The sequence below is a fragment of the Scatophagus argus genome, chromosome 8 (genome assembly GCF_020382885.2).
Source record: "Scatophagus argus isolate fScaArg1 chromosome 8, fScaArg1.pri, whole genome shotgun sequence".
NCBI classification, from domain to species: Eukaryota; Metazoa; Chordata; class Actinopteri; family Scatophagidae; genus Scatophagus; species Scatophagus argus.
Genome location: NC_058500.1, coordinates 16,174,735 through 16,193,689, shown reverse-complemented (window position 1 = coordinate 16,193,689; position 18,955 = coordinate 16,174,735). Strand labels below are relative to the sequence as shown.

General features: G+C 40.9%; 1 long non-coding RNA gene across 3 annotated transcripts in view; it reads right to left on the bottom strand.

The window, feature by feature from the left end:
- LOC124063715 overlaps positions 1-18,955 on the bottom strand; it is a 55,388-nt gene that overhangs the window by 27,150 nt on the left and 9,283 nt on the right. For all 3 annotated transcript variants that reach the window (XR_006844136.1, XR_006844135.1, XR_006844137.1), the window contains exon 3: positions 1,347-1,511. This is a non-coding gene — a long non-coding RNA (uncharacterized LOC124063715). The remainder of the gene's footprint in view (positions 1-1,346; positions 1,512-18,955) is intronic.

The following is an 18,955-nucleotide window of genomic DNA, read 5'->3' as shown; positions in this document are numbered from 1 at the left end:
TAAAGTTGCAACATATAGAACAGAAAAAAAAAGAGCAATGGCTTTCTCAGGTGGCCACCCGCCTGCCCAGTTTGCTGAGAGGCTACGTGGGTGATGCAGAGGGCTACTGGAAGAATGTACCACAGACAGATGAAAACATTTTTGGTTCAAATGAGAAGCATCATGTTTGGCAAAAAACCAAACACTACACTACACACAATCTAAAGACCTCATCCCAACTGCAATGCACGATGGTGGCAGTTTGGGGCTGTAATGCTGCCTCGGGACCAGCACGGCTTGCAATTACTGACAGAACTATGAATTCTGGATTGTAACAGCATATGTCAGTTGTACCAACCGTGTCAGTGTATCCATTCATAAACTGCAGCTCAACAAAGGTTGTGCAATGAAACGAGACAGTGACCCTAAACACACAAGTCAAGGCTGGAAAAAAAAATTTAATTTAGAAATGGTTGAGTCTAAGTCCAGACCTTGATCCAAAACCTGAAGAGTGCAGTTCATGCAAGGAAGCCCATCAATGTCACTTGAAGCAGTTTTGTAAGGAGGAATAGGCCAAAGTTCCTCAAGCTGATATGTGGGACTGATCAATAGTTAGGAAACTTTTGGTCCAACTTACCATTATCAGCTTTAAAAATCCAGCATATTCCAGACTCAACCTTTTCCTTATGAGATTGTGGTTAAATCACATTACATTATATTGAATCTAGCCAACTACGTGAACAGGCCACCTGTCTCTTGCGAAACTCAACAACCAGACCCAAACCCTTAACTCTGTCATAATGACTCTTATTCTGGATGAAAGATGGGGTAGATGTTGACTGGTTGCTGGCATCAGCATTAGTAGCTGGAGGCAGCATGCTACAGGTGCAGCTAATTGAGTTAATAAAGAGCACAATAATGAGTAACTGGCCTTTGTGTGATTAAAGAATAGCTGTTTTCTGCTTAGGTTTTAGGTTTGATTGGATAGTGTGATCAAGAAAGATTTGCCCCTTGCATTTGAAAGTAATAACAGTTATGTAACAACAGTTTTATAAAATAAAGTAACATTATTAAAGAGGCATTCCATCAATTTTACATTCTTATTTACTTGTGATGAGGAGTACTACCGTGAAAACTGTTTTGTGTGCTATTTAAATTGCTTTTTTCTTTTTCATTCTTATGGTTGCTATCAGAGTAATATAGAATATTGAGTTATGAGGGAGTCTTTCTGATGTCTAACATGGCAACCACAAGCCTTGAAAGAAAAAGCCAGTCACTCAAGCATCACTACAGACTCAGTCTGTCAAAAATAAGGGCTGGAGGATTGAAACCCATGAAAGACCTGGGAGACACAGTCTGCTACTCACCATCAGCGGCACTACAACAGCGGGATCAGCAGAGGTTCTGTCCCTAGTGGCTGTAAATGGCTGCCAAGTATCTTTGCTGGGGGGATTTCACCCTAACAGCTCTTTGGAGACTGCTGAGGGCCTGCTGGCCTCTCAGCGAGCAGGAGCTTTACCAATGCAGACGGCCTGCAGAGAGGGAGGGAGGGAGGGAGGGATGTGGGAGAAAGAGAGGGGAGCAAGCAGGGGACATCACTTTACTGGTTTTACACCAACGCACACGCCACAGCGGATCAGTCAGTTGAGATTGCACCTGACACTTGACATGCAGCCAACAAAGCAGGCAAGCTTGGAGGGATGAGAGACAGAGTGTGAGGAGAAGGAGAATGGCGAAGAGAGAGGGAGTGGATGTTGGAGCTCAGTGAATGACAGACAACAAGCTGATGGGAAGAGGCGGGTGTAATGGGGTGTGAAGTGGAAGACCTCGAGAGACAGCGAGAGAGACCATCTGCCTGTCAGCATAGCACAGACTCTCCTCTCTCTCTCCCTCCATCATTTACTGTCTTTTTCAGTCTGCCATTCACACACACAGACACTCGAGCAAACACACCCCTCAGGTCAAGAGAGTCAAATTAACAAGACAGTCCCCATTCACCTCCTTAACTGGCTGACACTTGTAGGAAATAGGCTGATTGTCACTAAACTGCAACACCTGAACTGTAGTTGCGAGCATAATGTAATAGTTGACAGAAGCAACGTGAGAGGACTTAGAAAAAAGTCCTGCTAGAATTTGGATCTGGCTTTAAGGAAACATAAGATAAGAGATTGTTGGTCTTCTCCATTCATCACACAGGAATGATCAATTTGCCGGGGACATATGTAAATATCTTCCAGAGTTAAAGTACGTGAATAACTGGTCAGTCTTTCCTCTTCTGTTCTTGGCACATATGATTTTATTAGACATTCAATCACTCAGTTCTTAGGAATATTAATTGCCTTAAAAAATATACTGCTACACTGCACCAGGTAAGCTGTAAATTATTTGAAGACTGAATGAAAATATCACAATGTATTTAATTGCAATCATGACCCACAATCTAAACTGCAATATTTTTTAACTGTGGCATCTTAATTCAGCATAGCTCTCCACCTTAAAAGCACATCTAGTATTTATTTACAGATGACTGGTTTGTCCCACCTCTTTGCGTTTCTCTCACCCTGTGTCTGCTCTTTCTGGCTGGATGTTTAATAAAGGTAAAATAATAATAATAATAAAAAAAACCCTTGCATTTTGGATTTTTTCATCCACACATTCATTTTCAGTAGGTGAGCTGTGTTTGGAGAAGCTTGTTGTTAATGATATAGCCCACTGAAATGGTCAAAACCAACATGGCACCAAATGACTCTGCCCCAACAAGATGCATGTACAAGCTTTTACCCAAGGACATAGTACCAGAAAATATATCTCTCTCTTTTCTCTTTTTCTGCAGAGCATGTGTGATCATCAGTAGATGGGAGAGTAAGAAGAGACTATCCACTAATCCACACAAGTCTGCCCAAACTGAAATTAGTCAACACTTGGCAGCTGTCAAATCATTTGTCTTTTTAGTCTTTACATAAAAAAACTCCTCCAACTAAACAAATGTGCAATATGCTGACACAGTAATAGATTTTTCCATCATGTAGTAAAGTTTAGACGCAGACATATTTAGTTTCCAACTTCATCAATCAACTCTGACATTTAAGTAACTACCTTTTATTGAAGTATGGAATTTGTTTTATCGGCATGGTAATCCACAAAAAAATAAACAATCTACAAAACTACAGGCTCAACGGTCAACTGACAAAACCACCTACTCCATGGTCATTGCGGGTAGCAGGACAACATTTAATAAATAAGTAATCTCTCTGTTATATTGTCTCAGAAACAGTAAAAAAATGCTCTAGGTTTTACTATATGGAAGGCATGCAATTTTTCACTTAGAGTTCTTACTTAATCAGAGTTTTTTGGTTTTTATAAAATCCATGAACAGTCAGAATAGCAGGTGAGTATCGGCTCCCAAATATGGACAGTGGCATAGGTGTGGGTATAACTGACAGTGACCAAATTACATATAAGATTGCATAGATTTTGCAATCTGTATATGTGACAGGCACTAGTTGGAGTAAGCCATTTACTGGGTTATTACTGCCACTGAGTGACATATATGACATATTTATCTAATACCTGATGAACTCTACATTGTGTGATTATAGGAATTCCTTAAAGGATTACAGTCTGGAATGTTCCTCTAACTGTGTCATTTATTTGTGGCTAGACAGTGCCTAACTTGTCTCATTGTTCATATAACATTATCTTATGGTTGCATTGTAGTAATTATCTACATCTATATATCCAAGTGGATCAGGTAAGGATGACATTCATACCACTAATAATAATAATAATTTGCTGTGGTGATGATATTTCTTGTGTTGATTAAGAACAGCTGTTGGCAGATACCAACATATAGAAGAGATATGCAATAATTCTCTTGTCTGTTGTGTCCATCCATCCATGGTTTCTTATAAAGAGATCTGTTTTTGTTGCCCAATTACCTCTCCCCACCTTCTGTTTCTCTCTTCATCAGTCTCTCTCTCTCTGTCTCTCTCTCCCTCTCGCCGTGATAAAAAACAGTAACACGGGAGGGGAACCAAACTGCTTCTTAATTTTCCCTGACAGCCTCCTTTAAACACACGGGCCCAAATCCACACTCTAATTGAAAGCACATTCCTATTCCAAACAAATTAAGCACAATTAAGGTCCCTGAGTTATGAGTATCTATCACTGTGCGATGTTTTTGTAAAAATCACTGCGCTCTAGATCAAAGTCTCTCGACCCCTCAGCTTAATTGCCTCATTAAGAGCCCCCTTCTTTGTGCTACGGGCTTCATAAATACAGGGTCTGCTCGTTTCATTTGGGAATTACACTAAAAGACGCCCCTTAAACTAATCACTTCCACGTTTTCAATAAAAGTTCATCTGTTTTTAGGTAAAGAACAGAATGAGATTTTCGTCCATTTATAGAGCATAATTTGCAAGGCCCTTTTAGCTCAGAGTGTGATATATCATTTCAGTGTCTGTGACAAGGCACAAACCTGTAACCATGTTTAGCTACTTCATAACACGTGTTAAAAAGAGCTTCCATAACATGTAGTTAAACTGAGAAAAAAAAAAAAAAAGCAAAAGCTCATAACCCATGGATACATTAGCTTTAGGGTCTTAGGTGTGGCATTTGACACATCATAGCAGGTGACAGGAAGAAGGTGTCACCACCGGGAACCAGCAAATCACATGACAGGAAGATGATTGTGTGCAGCTGAAACGGTTCCCTCCTCCCTTAACCTCCCGCCTCCTTCTCCTCATCATCACAAAATGCCATCCGAGCATGGCTGGCTTTTAATTTAATCTTATAAATGAGGTGCGCACTCCGAGACAACATGCTGTTCCAATTTGAAATGGCTGCTTTATTGGGGGACAGCGACACAGAGAGGGGGGAAGTGAGAGAGAGAGTGGGAGAGATAGAATGGGGGGTGGTGGCGGGTGGGTCATGGCGGAAAAAAAAAAGCCAGGGGAAAGACGGTGGTATGGAACATTTGTTAGTAATCCAATTCCACATACCATATGGCTTCATTACCATTATGCGGGAGAGAAGACTTCAGTCAGTCTGAAAATAAAGACCTACTTAGCCCCATCCAAACTGACCCCAAATGAGACATGTTTGTCTCCGTGTGACAGTGTTAGTGTTATTGCCCTGCTCTTGCATTCTTTGTGGTCGGTTTAGATTGAGCCTGCAGCTGTGCATGGTTTCAGTGTGTGGGTATGTGTGCGTGCACGTGGTCGCCTGTGTCTGGGTGTGTGTAAGATAGGGATCGGGCGGTTTCCCAGTGACTGATTATTACGGAAGACAGTCCTTAGTCATTACTACAGAGAAGAGAGAGAGAGGCAGAGAGAAGGCCCATAAGCCAGCTCCATTCAGATGTGAAGATGACTGATAATGCAGGAGCAGCAGGACCCCTCGCTGGGTTCATTGGCCCCTAAGTGCTCCTTTGCTGAATGTGTCCCTTATCTTGCCCTGACAGCAGTAATAGAATATGCATAGCTCTATTAGCATACAAGGTAATGGCACCCTTGAGGGAGGGCACTGACATAAAACTTTAAGTAGAAATCAAAACATTGGTGAAGGCAGAAGCAGAATAAAAGGGGTTATTGTCACCCAGTGCAAACACGGCCCGAGGCCTTGACTGTGACTGCGTGCAAGGTATGCTCCGTTTTACGCTTCCATGCTCATGTGTCTGCACACACACGCCCTCTCACACACGGATACACAGAAAATTTAATAAGCTTGGTATACCCATACATACAAATATGTGTCATTTTATCATACACAAAGAACACATTACATATGATGTATACACTTTGCATGTAGGCATGCACAAATACAATCATCTACTGAATCATCCTCCTCAGGGCATCTAAGTAAATGAAATGAAATGTGGTGCAAAAAATGGCACTGTACCATCTCACCTCAGACCCTTCAAATAAAAGAGAATAATGGCGAATTTATGGCAAAAGAAAAAACATTTGCCATTTTCATGAACATTCACCCAATATAACAGACCTGAGAAACCTCAAAATCTCTGCTGAAGTGCCAAACTGAGCTGTAATGAAAACGTTTTAAGCAGAAATAAAACAGCCCTCGAAGAAGCCTGTGGAGAAATTTGGCTGACATGAGAGGCTGACGAGAAGAAAGGGAGGGAAGTGATGGGTAAGGTAAGGTGATGGAAGGGTTGCACACACACATTATCTGACTGCAGTTTCCAGCAAACCTCGGGCCACAGCTACGAAAGTTTAAATCAGAACAGGTCAGAAAAACAGCACAAAGCCGTCTGCAGAACCAACATTCAGCATAAGAAAGCAATTTACTGCTCGTCACACGTCACACAAAGAAATCAGACAAAGAGAGAGAGAGAGGCCAGGTCCAGTGAAAAGTCTAATTTAGCCTGGTGGGACAGACCCGGAGAGTGTTAGCTTTTCCACATATTAACTTTTATTAAAGATATTAACCTTGAGGATGAGGCCAAGGAAGCTGTGTCAGTGGAGGTTAAGAATTAACGCCACCAAGGCAAGCAGTTAAAGAGGCATATTAGTGCTCACGTACAGCACAATCTCTTTCTTTTCTCTTTTTCTTTGTTCAGCTTTGGTAAGTGTACAAAACAAAATCAACACTAACAAGGCAATAATATCTGTAATTGCATCCTCATTTGTAATTATGGTGATTATGTAGTCCTCTTTGATATGCAGTTCTGCTCCCCTGTCGATACGAGCCATATGTGAACATGGGACAATTATGCTAATCATTCCACATCCAAGCATGTAATTCTAAAGTGAAATAAAGTTCACCTCCTTGAGTAGGAAAGGCTAGTAAAGAATGCCCCCCTATGTTGAAACTTGGACCATTAAGAAATAAAAATGAGGGTACGGTCAGTCACCGGTGTAGGTCTCTGAAGGAGTAAAGGAAGGAGTGATTGACCAGTCACTGACTGTTTTATGTTAATTACCATTAAGACACAGGCTAAATATCAACTATAGAGCAATGTTGACACATTCCAAAATACTTAATATTATAAGACTGGCACATAATTAGACTTGGCCCAACTTTTATGGGCTATTTTGGCCCCTGCTAATGGCTCTGAGCTCGGACTCAAACAGACCAATAAAGCATAGTCTAGCGTTGTAGACACCATTAAGAGTCATCAAATCCATCTCAAACTGGGCAGCACGATTTGTTTGCTGTGAGACCGGTAAAACAAAAAGACAGCCTTTTCTAATCTGTGGTTGATTTAATATGTTTATTGCATGGGTGGCCAGTTTAATGAGCAGTCTGTGGGCTGCATCTCTTCAGGAATATAATAGCGATCCATTCCAGCAAGAATCCACCAGGCAAATACAGCACAACAACTGCGTAATGTTACAAATATTTTGTCTCCATGGTAACCCTACAGGATTCATATATGCAGTGGATGTTCATTGAAGGTGGCTTTTTCATCATTAAGGGCTTCAACATTCAGTTTAGGCTGTGGGGTCCCGCTGGTAGGTTGCCCCTGCTGGTTGGTCGGTTTAGTTAAAGATGGATGGGAGCAGAGCAAATACTGTTCTGACTTCCCTTCTGGTCTATACACATGGTTTGGCAGAGTGACAAGACAAACTGGGCCTGGCATCAAACCCCAACCTCTATTTCATGGTGGCTTAGCACTTTCTCCCTCACTAGATTACACTTGCCGCGTTATGAGGGTCCAGCCCTTCAGACTGATTTACCAATCCAATGACCAATCCATTTTACCAGATATTATTGTGGAGAGCTTGTGAGAGGGGAGCAAATACAAACTGATTAAAGATGCCAAATTCCAGTTCAATCTACAACTTTCTTCAATTGATGCAACTGCAATTCATTTTGAAGGTGTGGTGTTAATGTCAAGAACGATCTGTTGATTAGAACCATCACTACTACACTGAGTGCGTGCTTGACTCAGAGAGCACGGTGCTGTGTAATGTGATATGCATTGCGCAAATGACTGTTGGAGTGTCTCTGTACATGGCCTTTCGTCTAGGCCCAAGGCTGAAAGCTGCTAACACATAAAGTGCACGGTACACACCATACATACAGCAAAGACATCTTTTCAAGAAACGGGATCAGAGCCTAGGATTTCCTGGATTTCGTTGTGGGCCTCTTTCTCCACTGTATATACACATGCATGAGTGGCCACACAAAACCACACACACACAGACACAAACACAGATTTAGTCTGCATAGGGACAGGCCAAGGAATGAGGTGACTCATGCTGGTCTATTAACTGTAGTGGGTGAAATGTGATGGTGCCTCAGATCTGCTTCACAAAGACCACAAACCAACAGTGGAGATTATGAGGATTTGAAAATGAGACTACTGAGCATTGTGAGTATTTTAAACACCATACTTGAAGGTATGGGAGTGACCACATCCCTATGTGTCTCTTCTGAGATACCAATAAAGATTAATTTTAAGAAAAATATTTTACTCAGTGGCATCAGCTGCATATTTAATTAAACACAAAAATAAAGATTTCCTCGGTAGTAAAAAACAACTAAAAACAGAGTTCCACATATGAAACAAGACAGAGACAAGACTAGAGAAAACTAGCAACTCAACTCGCCTTAAAACATTTTCCAGCACATAATGGACACCTTCAACATTCCAGGAATTAATTTAAACTCTCCGAGTGCCTTCAGTATGGCCAATGTTGTGAAATTTCTGATCTGATGGGGATGTTTTTATTTTTTGGTGTGTATTCTGTATAACAGTATCTCTGATAATGTATTTGGATATTCCTTTATACACATTTGATATGCATATATGTACATGGTCGGTTTCATCAACAACAATGTGTCCGATGTGTCCTGCATGCATGTTTTACTTATTTGTCTTGAACTACTGATTGGTGAAATAAAATTCAAAGAGAAAGATGAGAGGACTGTATCCATATTTTAATACAGCAGTTATATCAATAGCTGTGTCAGACTATGTGATAGTTACTACATCATTTGGGCAAATATAACATCTACACTTCATACCGTGATAAAACAAGCAAGGTACCAACATTTGATGCCCTTTTACTTTGTCTGCCCCTCTCACATTCTCTCTACCTCTTTGCTGATGTATTCATCAAAACCACCAGGTGTCCAAAGGGGATTCTACCCAAGCACAGCCATGGCTCACTTAACCATGAGATTGAGTGGAGTATGCATACACACAGAAGGCACTATTTTGATTACTTATTACTTAACCTGTAATGTATTCTACCCCTTTTTTGTCTTCATGTCCTGCCTCCCCACCATTCCCCCCACCCCAAATAAATGGAAAAATATTCACTGCCCTGGGCTACTGCTGAACTTCTCACTCTCTGCATCCAATTTGAAGCAGAGCTGCTGTGATGTCACCAGAGCGTCCAAACAGAAAGAGGAAAGGGGAGGAGGCCGGTAGGGAGGGGAAAAAAGAGAGAAGAGCTGGCAACCTTCAGACCTCCAAGGTCACACTTCTTAACCCCACTGCTAAAAATCCAATAACACTTTATGAATGTTTTAGTTAGAAGTCGTTAATGCAGCCGAGCATCTGTTTCGAAAAGAATACAAATGAGGTGCTGTCTTGCTTTGCACTTTCCCAGCTTCTCTCTCTCTCACACACACACACACAAACACACTGTGCCTCTGGGCACAACATCGTGATGTTCAGGAAAAAAGTGGCCCCCAGGACCTGGACTACACAGTGCTAAGCCAGAACCATCTCTTTGGATTTGACTGGCTGCATATTTAAAAATCACTAGTCAGGTTAAACATCTGGCCTTTCACATTCAAAGCTATGCAGGAGCTCTGTTACAAACCAACTTGCTGGATCGCATTACCTCTTACTGAAGTTGCAGCTCAAGAACAAAGGGTCTGCTATGTACCGACTGTTTAATAGCAAATATTAAAATAACAAAGGTTCAGACTTTACTGTTGTATACATAAATATATACACACACCACTCTATGTACCAAGTGTGAGCCAGGTAAAGTGAAAGAAACTTGGTCTCAATGTCAAGGTCGGCTGATATATTCTGTGACGAAATCATCTCAGAGGTTTTAGTGGCGAAGGCTTCCAGCAGAGGTCTGAGTGCTGCAGACCTCAGAGTGGATTAAGTGGTAGACCTATATTTCCAGATAGAACAGTCTCTCAAGCATGACTCAATACCAAGCACTCCCCGACACACTCTGCAAGCTACATGCTCAATCCAACTGGTAGAAATAAATTCAATACAACACTATAAAAAAGCCCGCATTAAAGGAGGGAGCGGGTGTTTGTGTGTCTGTGTGTGTGTTGTGCACATGAGCGTCCCTACAGCACAAAAGTGAGTAAGAAGGCTCGGCAGTTTAAATATGCCAACAGGGTTGTGTACCCTCCCGTTTACCCGTGTGGGAGCTTGTGGTCACAGGAGAAAAGGCCACGGGGAAGAAGGGAATAGAGGTGTCGCAGTGGCCATGATGATGATGGAGTGTCTACAAATATGACTCCAAACAGGGTCATTTTGATTTGGCGGCAAGACGCAAAGGCTGGCCCGTTAACTCCTGACCTTTTGAGTGTGACCTGTGGGGGAGGGGTCTATCCACCAGGAGAGGACAGAAAGAAAGGGAGAAAGAGAGGGGCTGTGCAGTGTCAGGCCCATTATGACCCGCTAAAAACTCGGGCCGCTCTCCAGCGAGGAGCCATCCATCATCCAGGCCCCTCTAATCAGCATGTTTGTCACTGTAACTAAACAGTGGGCTGAGCCACATCGCCACGCTATTGGCCCTGACAGGGAGAAATAAATCTGCTGCCGGCCAATGGGCTGCAGGCAGCCGAGCGTGACAGGAAAGGTGACAGACTCTTGAGGTCTCAACTAGTGCGAGATTAGAGGGAACTAGTCCAGACTCTGGGGCGGAGGAAACATTTGAACAGTTTTACTGGTCTTTAGGCAGCAGTCAGGGCTGGGGGCTGCAGTGGCGTGGGTGTTGAAAGTGAGAATGCCTTTGTCCCCCTCTCTCACAAGACAGGTCCATTTGTTCAGTTAGGAGGAACTCGGGTTCCCTTTGTAAAAGGTAACAGATAGGTGTTCTGTTCGCTTTCCCCATGACATCTCAGGAGTGAAAATCCTTTCTGCTGCGGTCACACAGGATTAATCCTGTCGCATTGTACAGGAGAAAAACATTAGTTTTAGTTCAGTGCATGTGATATTATGATATTACCACAAATTGATCACCATTGCATATTTACCTCCAAAATTTTATACGCCTACTCAAAATGTGTTACACTTATGATGGACAAAAAGTCCAATAAATCTTGACAATACATATTTTATAAATACCAGGAGAAAAAATTATTTCTCACCATCTCTCTACCCAAGATTATCCCACATTTTGCAAAGGCAATCCCATCTTTTGAGCCCGCTTACTGTTGTTTTGTTTGGTTTTGTCAGGCCCCTTGCTTACATCTCAGCAGGCGGGCTGTACACAGAAGCTAAAGAGCTGCAGTTATTTGACCACTTGGAGCAGGCACCTTTTTTCCACTAACAGCGGCTAACAGCTTAAAAAGGGGGAAAACAAAATTTTCCTGACGATGCAATGCCGTTTACTACCAGCAGCTTCAAACAAAAACTCTGGGAAATCTCAGGAAATCACAACTGGCACTGTTATTTTGAAGGTTTGATAGCTTACATCATAACATTGTACTTCTTGCTTTTTAGACTAGTCCTCAAAAAACTTGGCTGGTGGTTGTGCTTTACTGCATTCTATGCGTCCTGGATTCCTCCCAAATATACATTTTACGTGCAGCCTTCTGCTAACAGGCTGAGAAGAACACTAATGCACATCAGTCCTTTCACAGTGTGTGGAGTCACAGTCAACACAATATGTGGAGAAGCCTCAAAATTCAAGTTTCTGAAACACAAAGTCTTAGTAACATGGAACTACAGCTGCACTGCTTGTGTGCTGTGAATACTCAGAGTGGTGAATAGAATTTGAAAGGTTGGAGTTAAAATAAACTGAGCTGGAGTCCAAGGTCTTAAGGATGTCAGACGTTATTAAAAAAAACTGCTCATATAGTCAATAGAGCACAAAAACTGTCTCTTGCTCCTAAAAACACAGTATGATTTATTCATGAAGGTTTTGCGTTGGAAGAAACAATGACAGATGATTGATTGTCTTTGATATGAACTTTTTATTAATCACCACAGACTTACAGTATATATTTAAACCTCAAATACCTTAAATTCTGAGAAATGTCATAAATGTCACAATATTGTAATGGAAAGATTTTAACCTATTTTGATGAATGTAGGGTTTTTTTTCCAGTATATTTCAATGATTCAACGATGAACAAGGGATAATATGTTTAATATACCCCCTTTATGCAAGCTCTACAAAACACATGGTACCTTGTCTTCTTATCACGTATACAATGAACTATTCTCTGAGTGAAAAAATATCTTGAAGCGCCAATCAATAATCTTCTTGTATCAGTAGATAATCATTTAATAATAAGTGTGTTCTTTTTTAACAGCACTGGTAGTAACCCTGGATCGCATTTCACACTCCATGGGTTACAGTGGTGGCAGTGGCGGAGTGCAGAAAGGAGGAGAACATGCATATGTATGTCATTTCTGCAAAGTAAAATGACTCTATATCAAATCAAGCATTTCCATATGTGGACTGTTGCTGCTGTTGTGGGTCTGGCGGCATCCAGATTCAGGGAAAGAGACCAAAAGATGGGCTGTGGTCTTTGGCTTAGTGAGAGACAAGACTATTCTGTGATCTCTGGAGCCTCCTACTGAGAAAAAATAGGAAGTGCCCTCACCTTCTAAGCTTCTGAGCTGTCCCAAAACTAGTGAGCGTCAGATGTAAGGCAGCAATCCATTTCTGGTCCTTAGTCTACAGAATCGAGACAATACTGACTAATACTGAAACACTAACGGGCGTATCGTAAAACAACATCAGCTGCATGAAAACACAGTTATAAAATTACTTTTTTTCTCCAAATCCCCTGCTCTGTAGAGCAGCTGCAGCCATTGTTAATCAGGCAATTAAAGTAAGCTTGGGCAGACACAGAAATGAAGGGGGACATGGGTGCATGAGTATGAGAGACAGACTTACTTTGAAAAGTTAATAACTTCTACATTACCATTAGATGTGGGAATTTGGGCCATAAATCTCTAGGGCACTCTAGACCTGTCTGGAGGTCAGCTTAGATAATTGGCCGGTGTTGTGCAGTTTTGGGCTTTCTATTATAAGAGGATGTGTTTTGTGTATTACGAAGCCACGTTATCAACCGTTGCAGATTCACAGCAAAGGTCAGCAAGACCCTCTTTAATCTCATCACAAGTTGTCTGGATGAAGGCAGGAAAAAAAACATTCACGAGAACATCTGCATAGACCCAAAGTTTCCAAGATGGCAGATCTTTTTCTTTTCGTGGTAACAGAGACATTACTGCTTCCTTCTCCCATCTAAAAGAAATTAAATTAGCCACTTTGCCGCAGTGTGGGTCAGTGGCTCAGGCAACGGCCTTTTACTGGAAGCTCCCCTTTGCCAGCCTTGTCTTTACAGACATAAATTAGGCCAGGAGTGCTTGGCTTAAACATGTCAGGGGCTAAACGAAGATTGAGTGATGAGGTCGAACAGGGGAGACTGAGGACCAGGAGGACTGGCGGAATGGAGAAACTCTTGTCCTTCACCCCTCCCTTGCTGAACTCCCCCCCCCCCCATCCACCCGAAATAAAGGAGGAGGGGACCTCCAGTTCTCCAGTACATGAGTTGGCACAAGTTAGAGCTCAGGAAGTCCAGGAGACGCCTCTGCCTGCCCTGAGAGAGAAACCTAAAACCAGTGACATAGCCAATACATGTCATATTCTTTCAGTCAAGAATGGTTTATTTTTCAAGGAATTTCAACCTAAAACCTGTTCTTCATAATTATCCTGATTTGTTTGAAAAACCAAGGTGGATAGGTCTGGCCCAATTGCCAACAAGAGACCACTGTTATGTTTGGTTACTAAAAAAATATATGCTTTTCGGTAAGACATAATTTTTCACATTTCCAAAACAATGACAAAATGTCTTGTTCTGCAGTGGAAGCAGTATATATCTTCCCAGCAGTTGTGGTTACCGAGTCAAAAATTCAGTCAAATTCAAACCTATTCAAAAAGAGAGAATACCGGGGCACAACATGGAACAACATCCATGTAGTAAAGGTAGCCAGAGTCATACATCCAGTCTGAGAGCCTACGGGTGTTTGGAGCAAGTCCAGGTGCTGTTCTCCATCTAAATAACCGAAGTCATTGAAAAAGCCCAGGGAGAGCCTGATCCAATTGCTCCCTGCTTTTGGCGAAATTTCACTACAGGTCTCAAAGAGACGTTTTCTCTTAAAGAACAACGAGAATTACTGGACATCCTCCCAGAGCTGTGTTGAAACAGATTGCAGGAAACATATTCAAACTTGTGCAACTGAAAGGTTTAAATTGTCTATAAAATCTGCTTCTCCTCATTTTCAATAACAAACACAAGTATCTCTTTCTACCAATGAACTGCTAATGCTTCATCATATAATAATTACTGACTTCCTGTGGTGTATATGGAATGTGGAAAGACCTATTATGGATGGAAGTACAGTATTTATGTCCCAGAAAGAACTTTGTGCTTTTTCTGTTTCAGATTTTATCAGCAATAATTTTACTGCACATTGGCACATTTCACTGCAATTATTACTCATATGGCAACAAGAAAGGAAATATTAGTACACTATTATGCCATTCATAAAAGTGCATACATTTTGATATTAGTCAGATGTCAGCATAATGTGCAAGAGACACTCAGGTTAAGTTTCAGCAGAAACATGACATACTTTAAATTATATTAACGTCACAATTTGCATCTGCAGCCTGACTCTTCTCTAACGTACAACTCCCAGGTCTCATCAGGGTCCAGAACTAATTTTTTTGTCTATCTGCTTATGGCTAACACAGAGTTTCTTTTGGATGGTTTCCTGTATGGCAGTGTTATCGCGGAGTATCAGGTATTTTCACGGTAATTCAAAAAAATGAATAAACCATGTTCCAGTTCCACCAATGTGAAGATCTGCTGTTTTTTCTATTACTTTCTTTAACAATTTCAGTATATTTTTGATAATTTCAGGTTTGACTGTTAGTTGGACACAAACATTACTGAAGTCTCTCTTGGCTTTGAGTAATTTTGATGGCATTTCTCACTATTAAATAATATATAAAATAATCATTAATTCATTATAAAAATAACTTCACCATTGCCCCTCTCTGACTATCTTAATAATTATATGAATTACTATGGTTTCTTTTCATTGTAGGTTTTTTTTTTTGTGTTGTTGTCGTTTTTTTTTTTTTGTTTTTTTTTAACAAGTTAGGTTAGCCCACCTACAGTCCAAATGCGCCAGCCCCTTCAGGAAGCCTTTTATCCTTGTGCATGCGACGTAGGCAGGCGGGTTTCTTTTCAGTGTGAGTCTCTTCTGGTATGTGAGAGAAGTAACTTACAAGCATGTTGCTGCATTCACAGAAAAGTGTTTCATGCTATTAATGGTATTAAAGTTACTTTAGTCAGCTGTAACATGGCTGGGTAAGCATAATAGTTACTTAAAGCACCCATATCTGCTTAACCAGGGATAAATGTTACCAGTGGCAAACTGATACTTAGATAAACATAAAAAAGAAAGTGGGCAGTGAGGGTCCATCAAAGAATTGCTATACAATTACTGATGCCGAGATCAGCCATTTTTCCACTGCAGGGTTTGGCTCAACTCAATACGCTACATGCCGCCACAGTGTTCGAAGTCGACGCAAAACAAAACATGGACAATCAATTTACGTAGGTCTACTTTACAACACACCTTTACATTTGCTCGCTTTGGACCCTAGGTTTTCATGCTCCAATGTCACTGACAGGATGATTAATAATATTATATACAGAAATTATATATAGTATTATATAGTACTATTACAGAGAATGATTATGCACAAAGATATGAAAATATCAGCATGTTGGAAAATGACTTTCATCCACACTGTTGACAGGATAACACAAGCTCAATATCACTAAAATCAGCAATCAAAATGAACATGAAAGCAATAATGGGTATAAAAGTAAAGACAATCCCGGTCTTTCATTGTTTATAGTCAGTAAAAAATATGCCTGTCCCTTTAAAAGTTCCTGTTCCACTATTAACACCAAGTTGGTGAAGCTTGGCGTAGAATGGGTGGGGGCTGGGGGGGGGCTCCGCTCTCCTGTTTAAAAAACCCTGAGGTATTAGGGTGGACTAATCTTTAAAAGGTTAATTTATTCATAGAGATTTTGACAGAGATGTATGGCCGAACCAACATCTCAGGCACCTCTTCCCAGAGGGAGACGACTTGTGCAAAGAACAGAGAGGGAGAAAAAGGGAAGAGGTGGAGGGAGGAGGAGGAGGAGGTCGGAGAGTCAGGCAGAAAGATGGAGTGCAAAGGAGAGACAGAGTGGGAAGTCAACATGTTCTAAACACAAACACATAATTACCTCATAGGTGCTGACAATGACTCTGGCCTTTAACCCAGTACATTTAGATCTCTCTGGTCTCTCCTTTTAGCTCAGGAAGAGAAATGGACTAAGTGCAACTTCTACTCAGGCTAACATAATGTTTAAGAAATAAGAGCAGACCACATGTGTTTGGATGGTGTGAGAAATTTGGTTCTGTACAGATTTGTTTTAAATTTCTGTATTGGCAGTTGAATATTTACAGAACAACAAGACAAAGGGGTTTAAGTATGACTGTACCCAAACCAGACGTTTCCAGTAATTATTTACAATGATTTTAATCACTTTGTGTGTGGAGTTGGTGTGGATGGATGGCCAACACTGATTGGATATTTTTTGTCATTTCACAGAAAGCTTTTACACTGATGAATGAAATGTTCCCACTTTTAGCATATACTCAATTAAACAACAAAGAGACGTATTCAAAACCTTGTTTTTTACCACACTATCAGACCAAATTGACAAAATAAGAGAAGAAATGCTGTTCACTGTGCAGGATTACATTCAACATAAAACTTTCATTTCTACCCTGTTTTCAAGATGTTTCTTAAATGGAAGCCAAGGTACACCCATTAGCACTGTTTAATTTTAAAAAAGTGCTTCTCTGGGCTGCTTGTATCACACTATTACACGTTTACCAACTGTAAAAGCAATCCTGTCATCCTTTGAATAACAAATACTGTAAACCAGTGACATGAAGCCACTGTCCTACTGCAACGAAATGGCCAAGATTTTAGATGAAAACATGAGTGGAAGCCAGCAGCACTTGGCAATGAGACAAAACAACAAAACTATCAGTGCTATTCAAATGAAATAACAATGAAGTGATGGTGGGGTCAGCAATTCGAACCCAATACAATTTTGGACAAATTCAGAGAATATCTCCTCATGGTTCACACCGTGTCACACGACAGTATTTACAGAAGGAATTTAACAATTCAATTGGGAAACCAGTGATTCAAAAAATGTGGGTTCTTGGACAGATTTGTATGATTAGATACAACTTTTTCTTAGATTTGACTTATCTGTGTAAAAAGAAAAGCAGTCAGCTATATTAATGGAAAAACATCTAACATCTTTTAAAGCTACAATTCCATTTAATATTAGCTGTTAAATATTCAAGCCTCTTGGTGTAGCAACATTTCATCAGACATAGTGAGAGTTTATGACCTCTTTGAAAGTTATATACAAATGTCCATAGGAGTCAGCTTTTAAAACAGACAGGAGCCAACTGCAAGAATAAAACAGCATGCATATAAACGCTTCAGTTTGAGTTAAATGATGCTGAAAGCATAATATAGAAGTCTAAGACTGTCAGTCTTTTACGGTGGAAGGTTTCCTCTAAAATATTTAGAGACTGTGAAAATAAACAACAAATTCTAAACAATCAGGGCTTTTGCCTGGTCGTGCCAGCAAAGACCTAAACACAGGAGGGACTGATGTGGTGTTTCATACAAAAGGCCAGTGCTCTGGATCAGCAAGATGAGGAAATGAAGCGATGCCTTGTAAGACTCCATTTACAACATCTGTGGGGGTCTGAGAGACAACAGCTAAATTTGGAGTGCTCATATTATGTCATTTCAAATGCATTCCTGTTTATGTACAGTACATCATCAACATTTTGTAACATCAGCTATTTCAATTTATCAAGCAAATCTCTAAGAAAATTTTAGCAAGAACATTGAGTTCTATAAAACCTAAAGAAAATCAAAATCACTTTCTCTCATTAGATAACTGAGAAAAAAAAAAAAACAATCACGTCATCAGAAAAACACCTGGTGTATTTCTGCATGTCACTCACCACTCAGAGCCATAACTTAATGTGCACCGTGAGGGGTTTTTCCTCAAAGTGGCCACGCAGCACAGCACAGGGTCACATTTTTAGCTTTCCTGGTCTCTTCTTGGGTTATCATGTACTGCAAACTGCTGAATTGTTCCATCTGCCTTAAATATTTAATGTTTTAGACGGTTATCATGACTAATTTTTCACTTTTTCCACATATGACCTTTCTAATTTGACCTTCTCAATTTGGTAATACATTGTGAAACTACCTAAATACGGAAAATGGCATGTGTGCTGTTTGTAAGGCAGGCAGTGGGGGAACTGCAAACCCCAGACAGACAGGCCATGTACATTTGCACAGTTGAAACATGTCAATAATGATGTATGACAGCTACTGTACGATGTTAAGAGGGCCAGCTCCAGGTCATCAGGCAGACACATTCTGGCTGCAGAACATGCTGAGGTTAATCCTCAGTGTGTGCAGTGGGCAGCATGCCCAGCGGTTGTCACAAACACGAGTGTCACGGCTGAAAAGTTCCAGCTCCCCAGATGAATTACATCTGTGCTGTTCTAGGTATTCAGACAAGAAGGGACGTGATACAACTGGCATGTAAATCCTGGTCCAGTGTGAATGTGCCATCTCTGATTACGGCTGAGACTGTGTGACACACCAGCCAT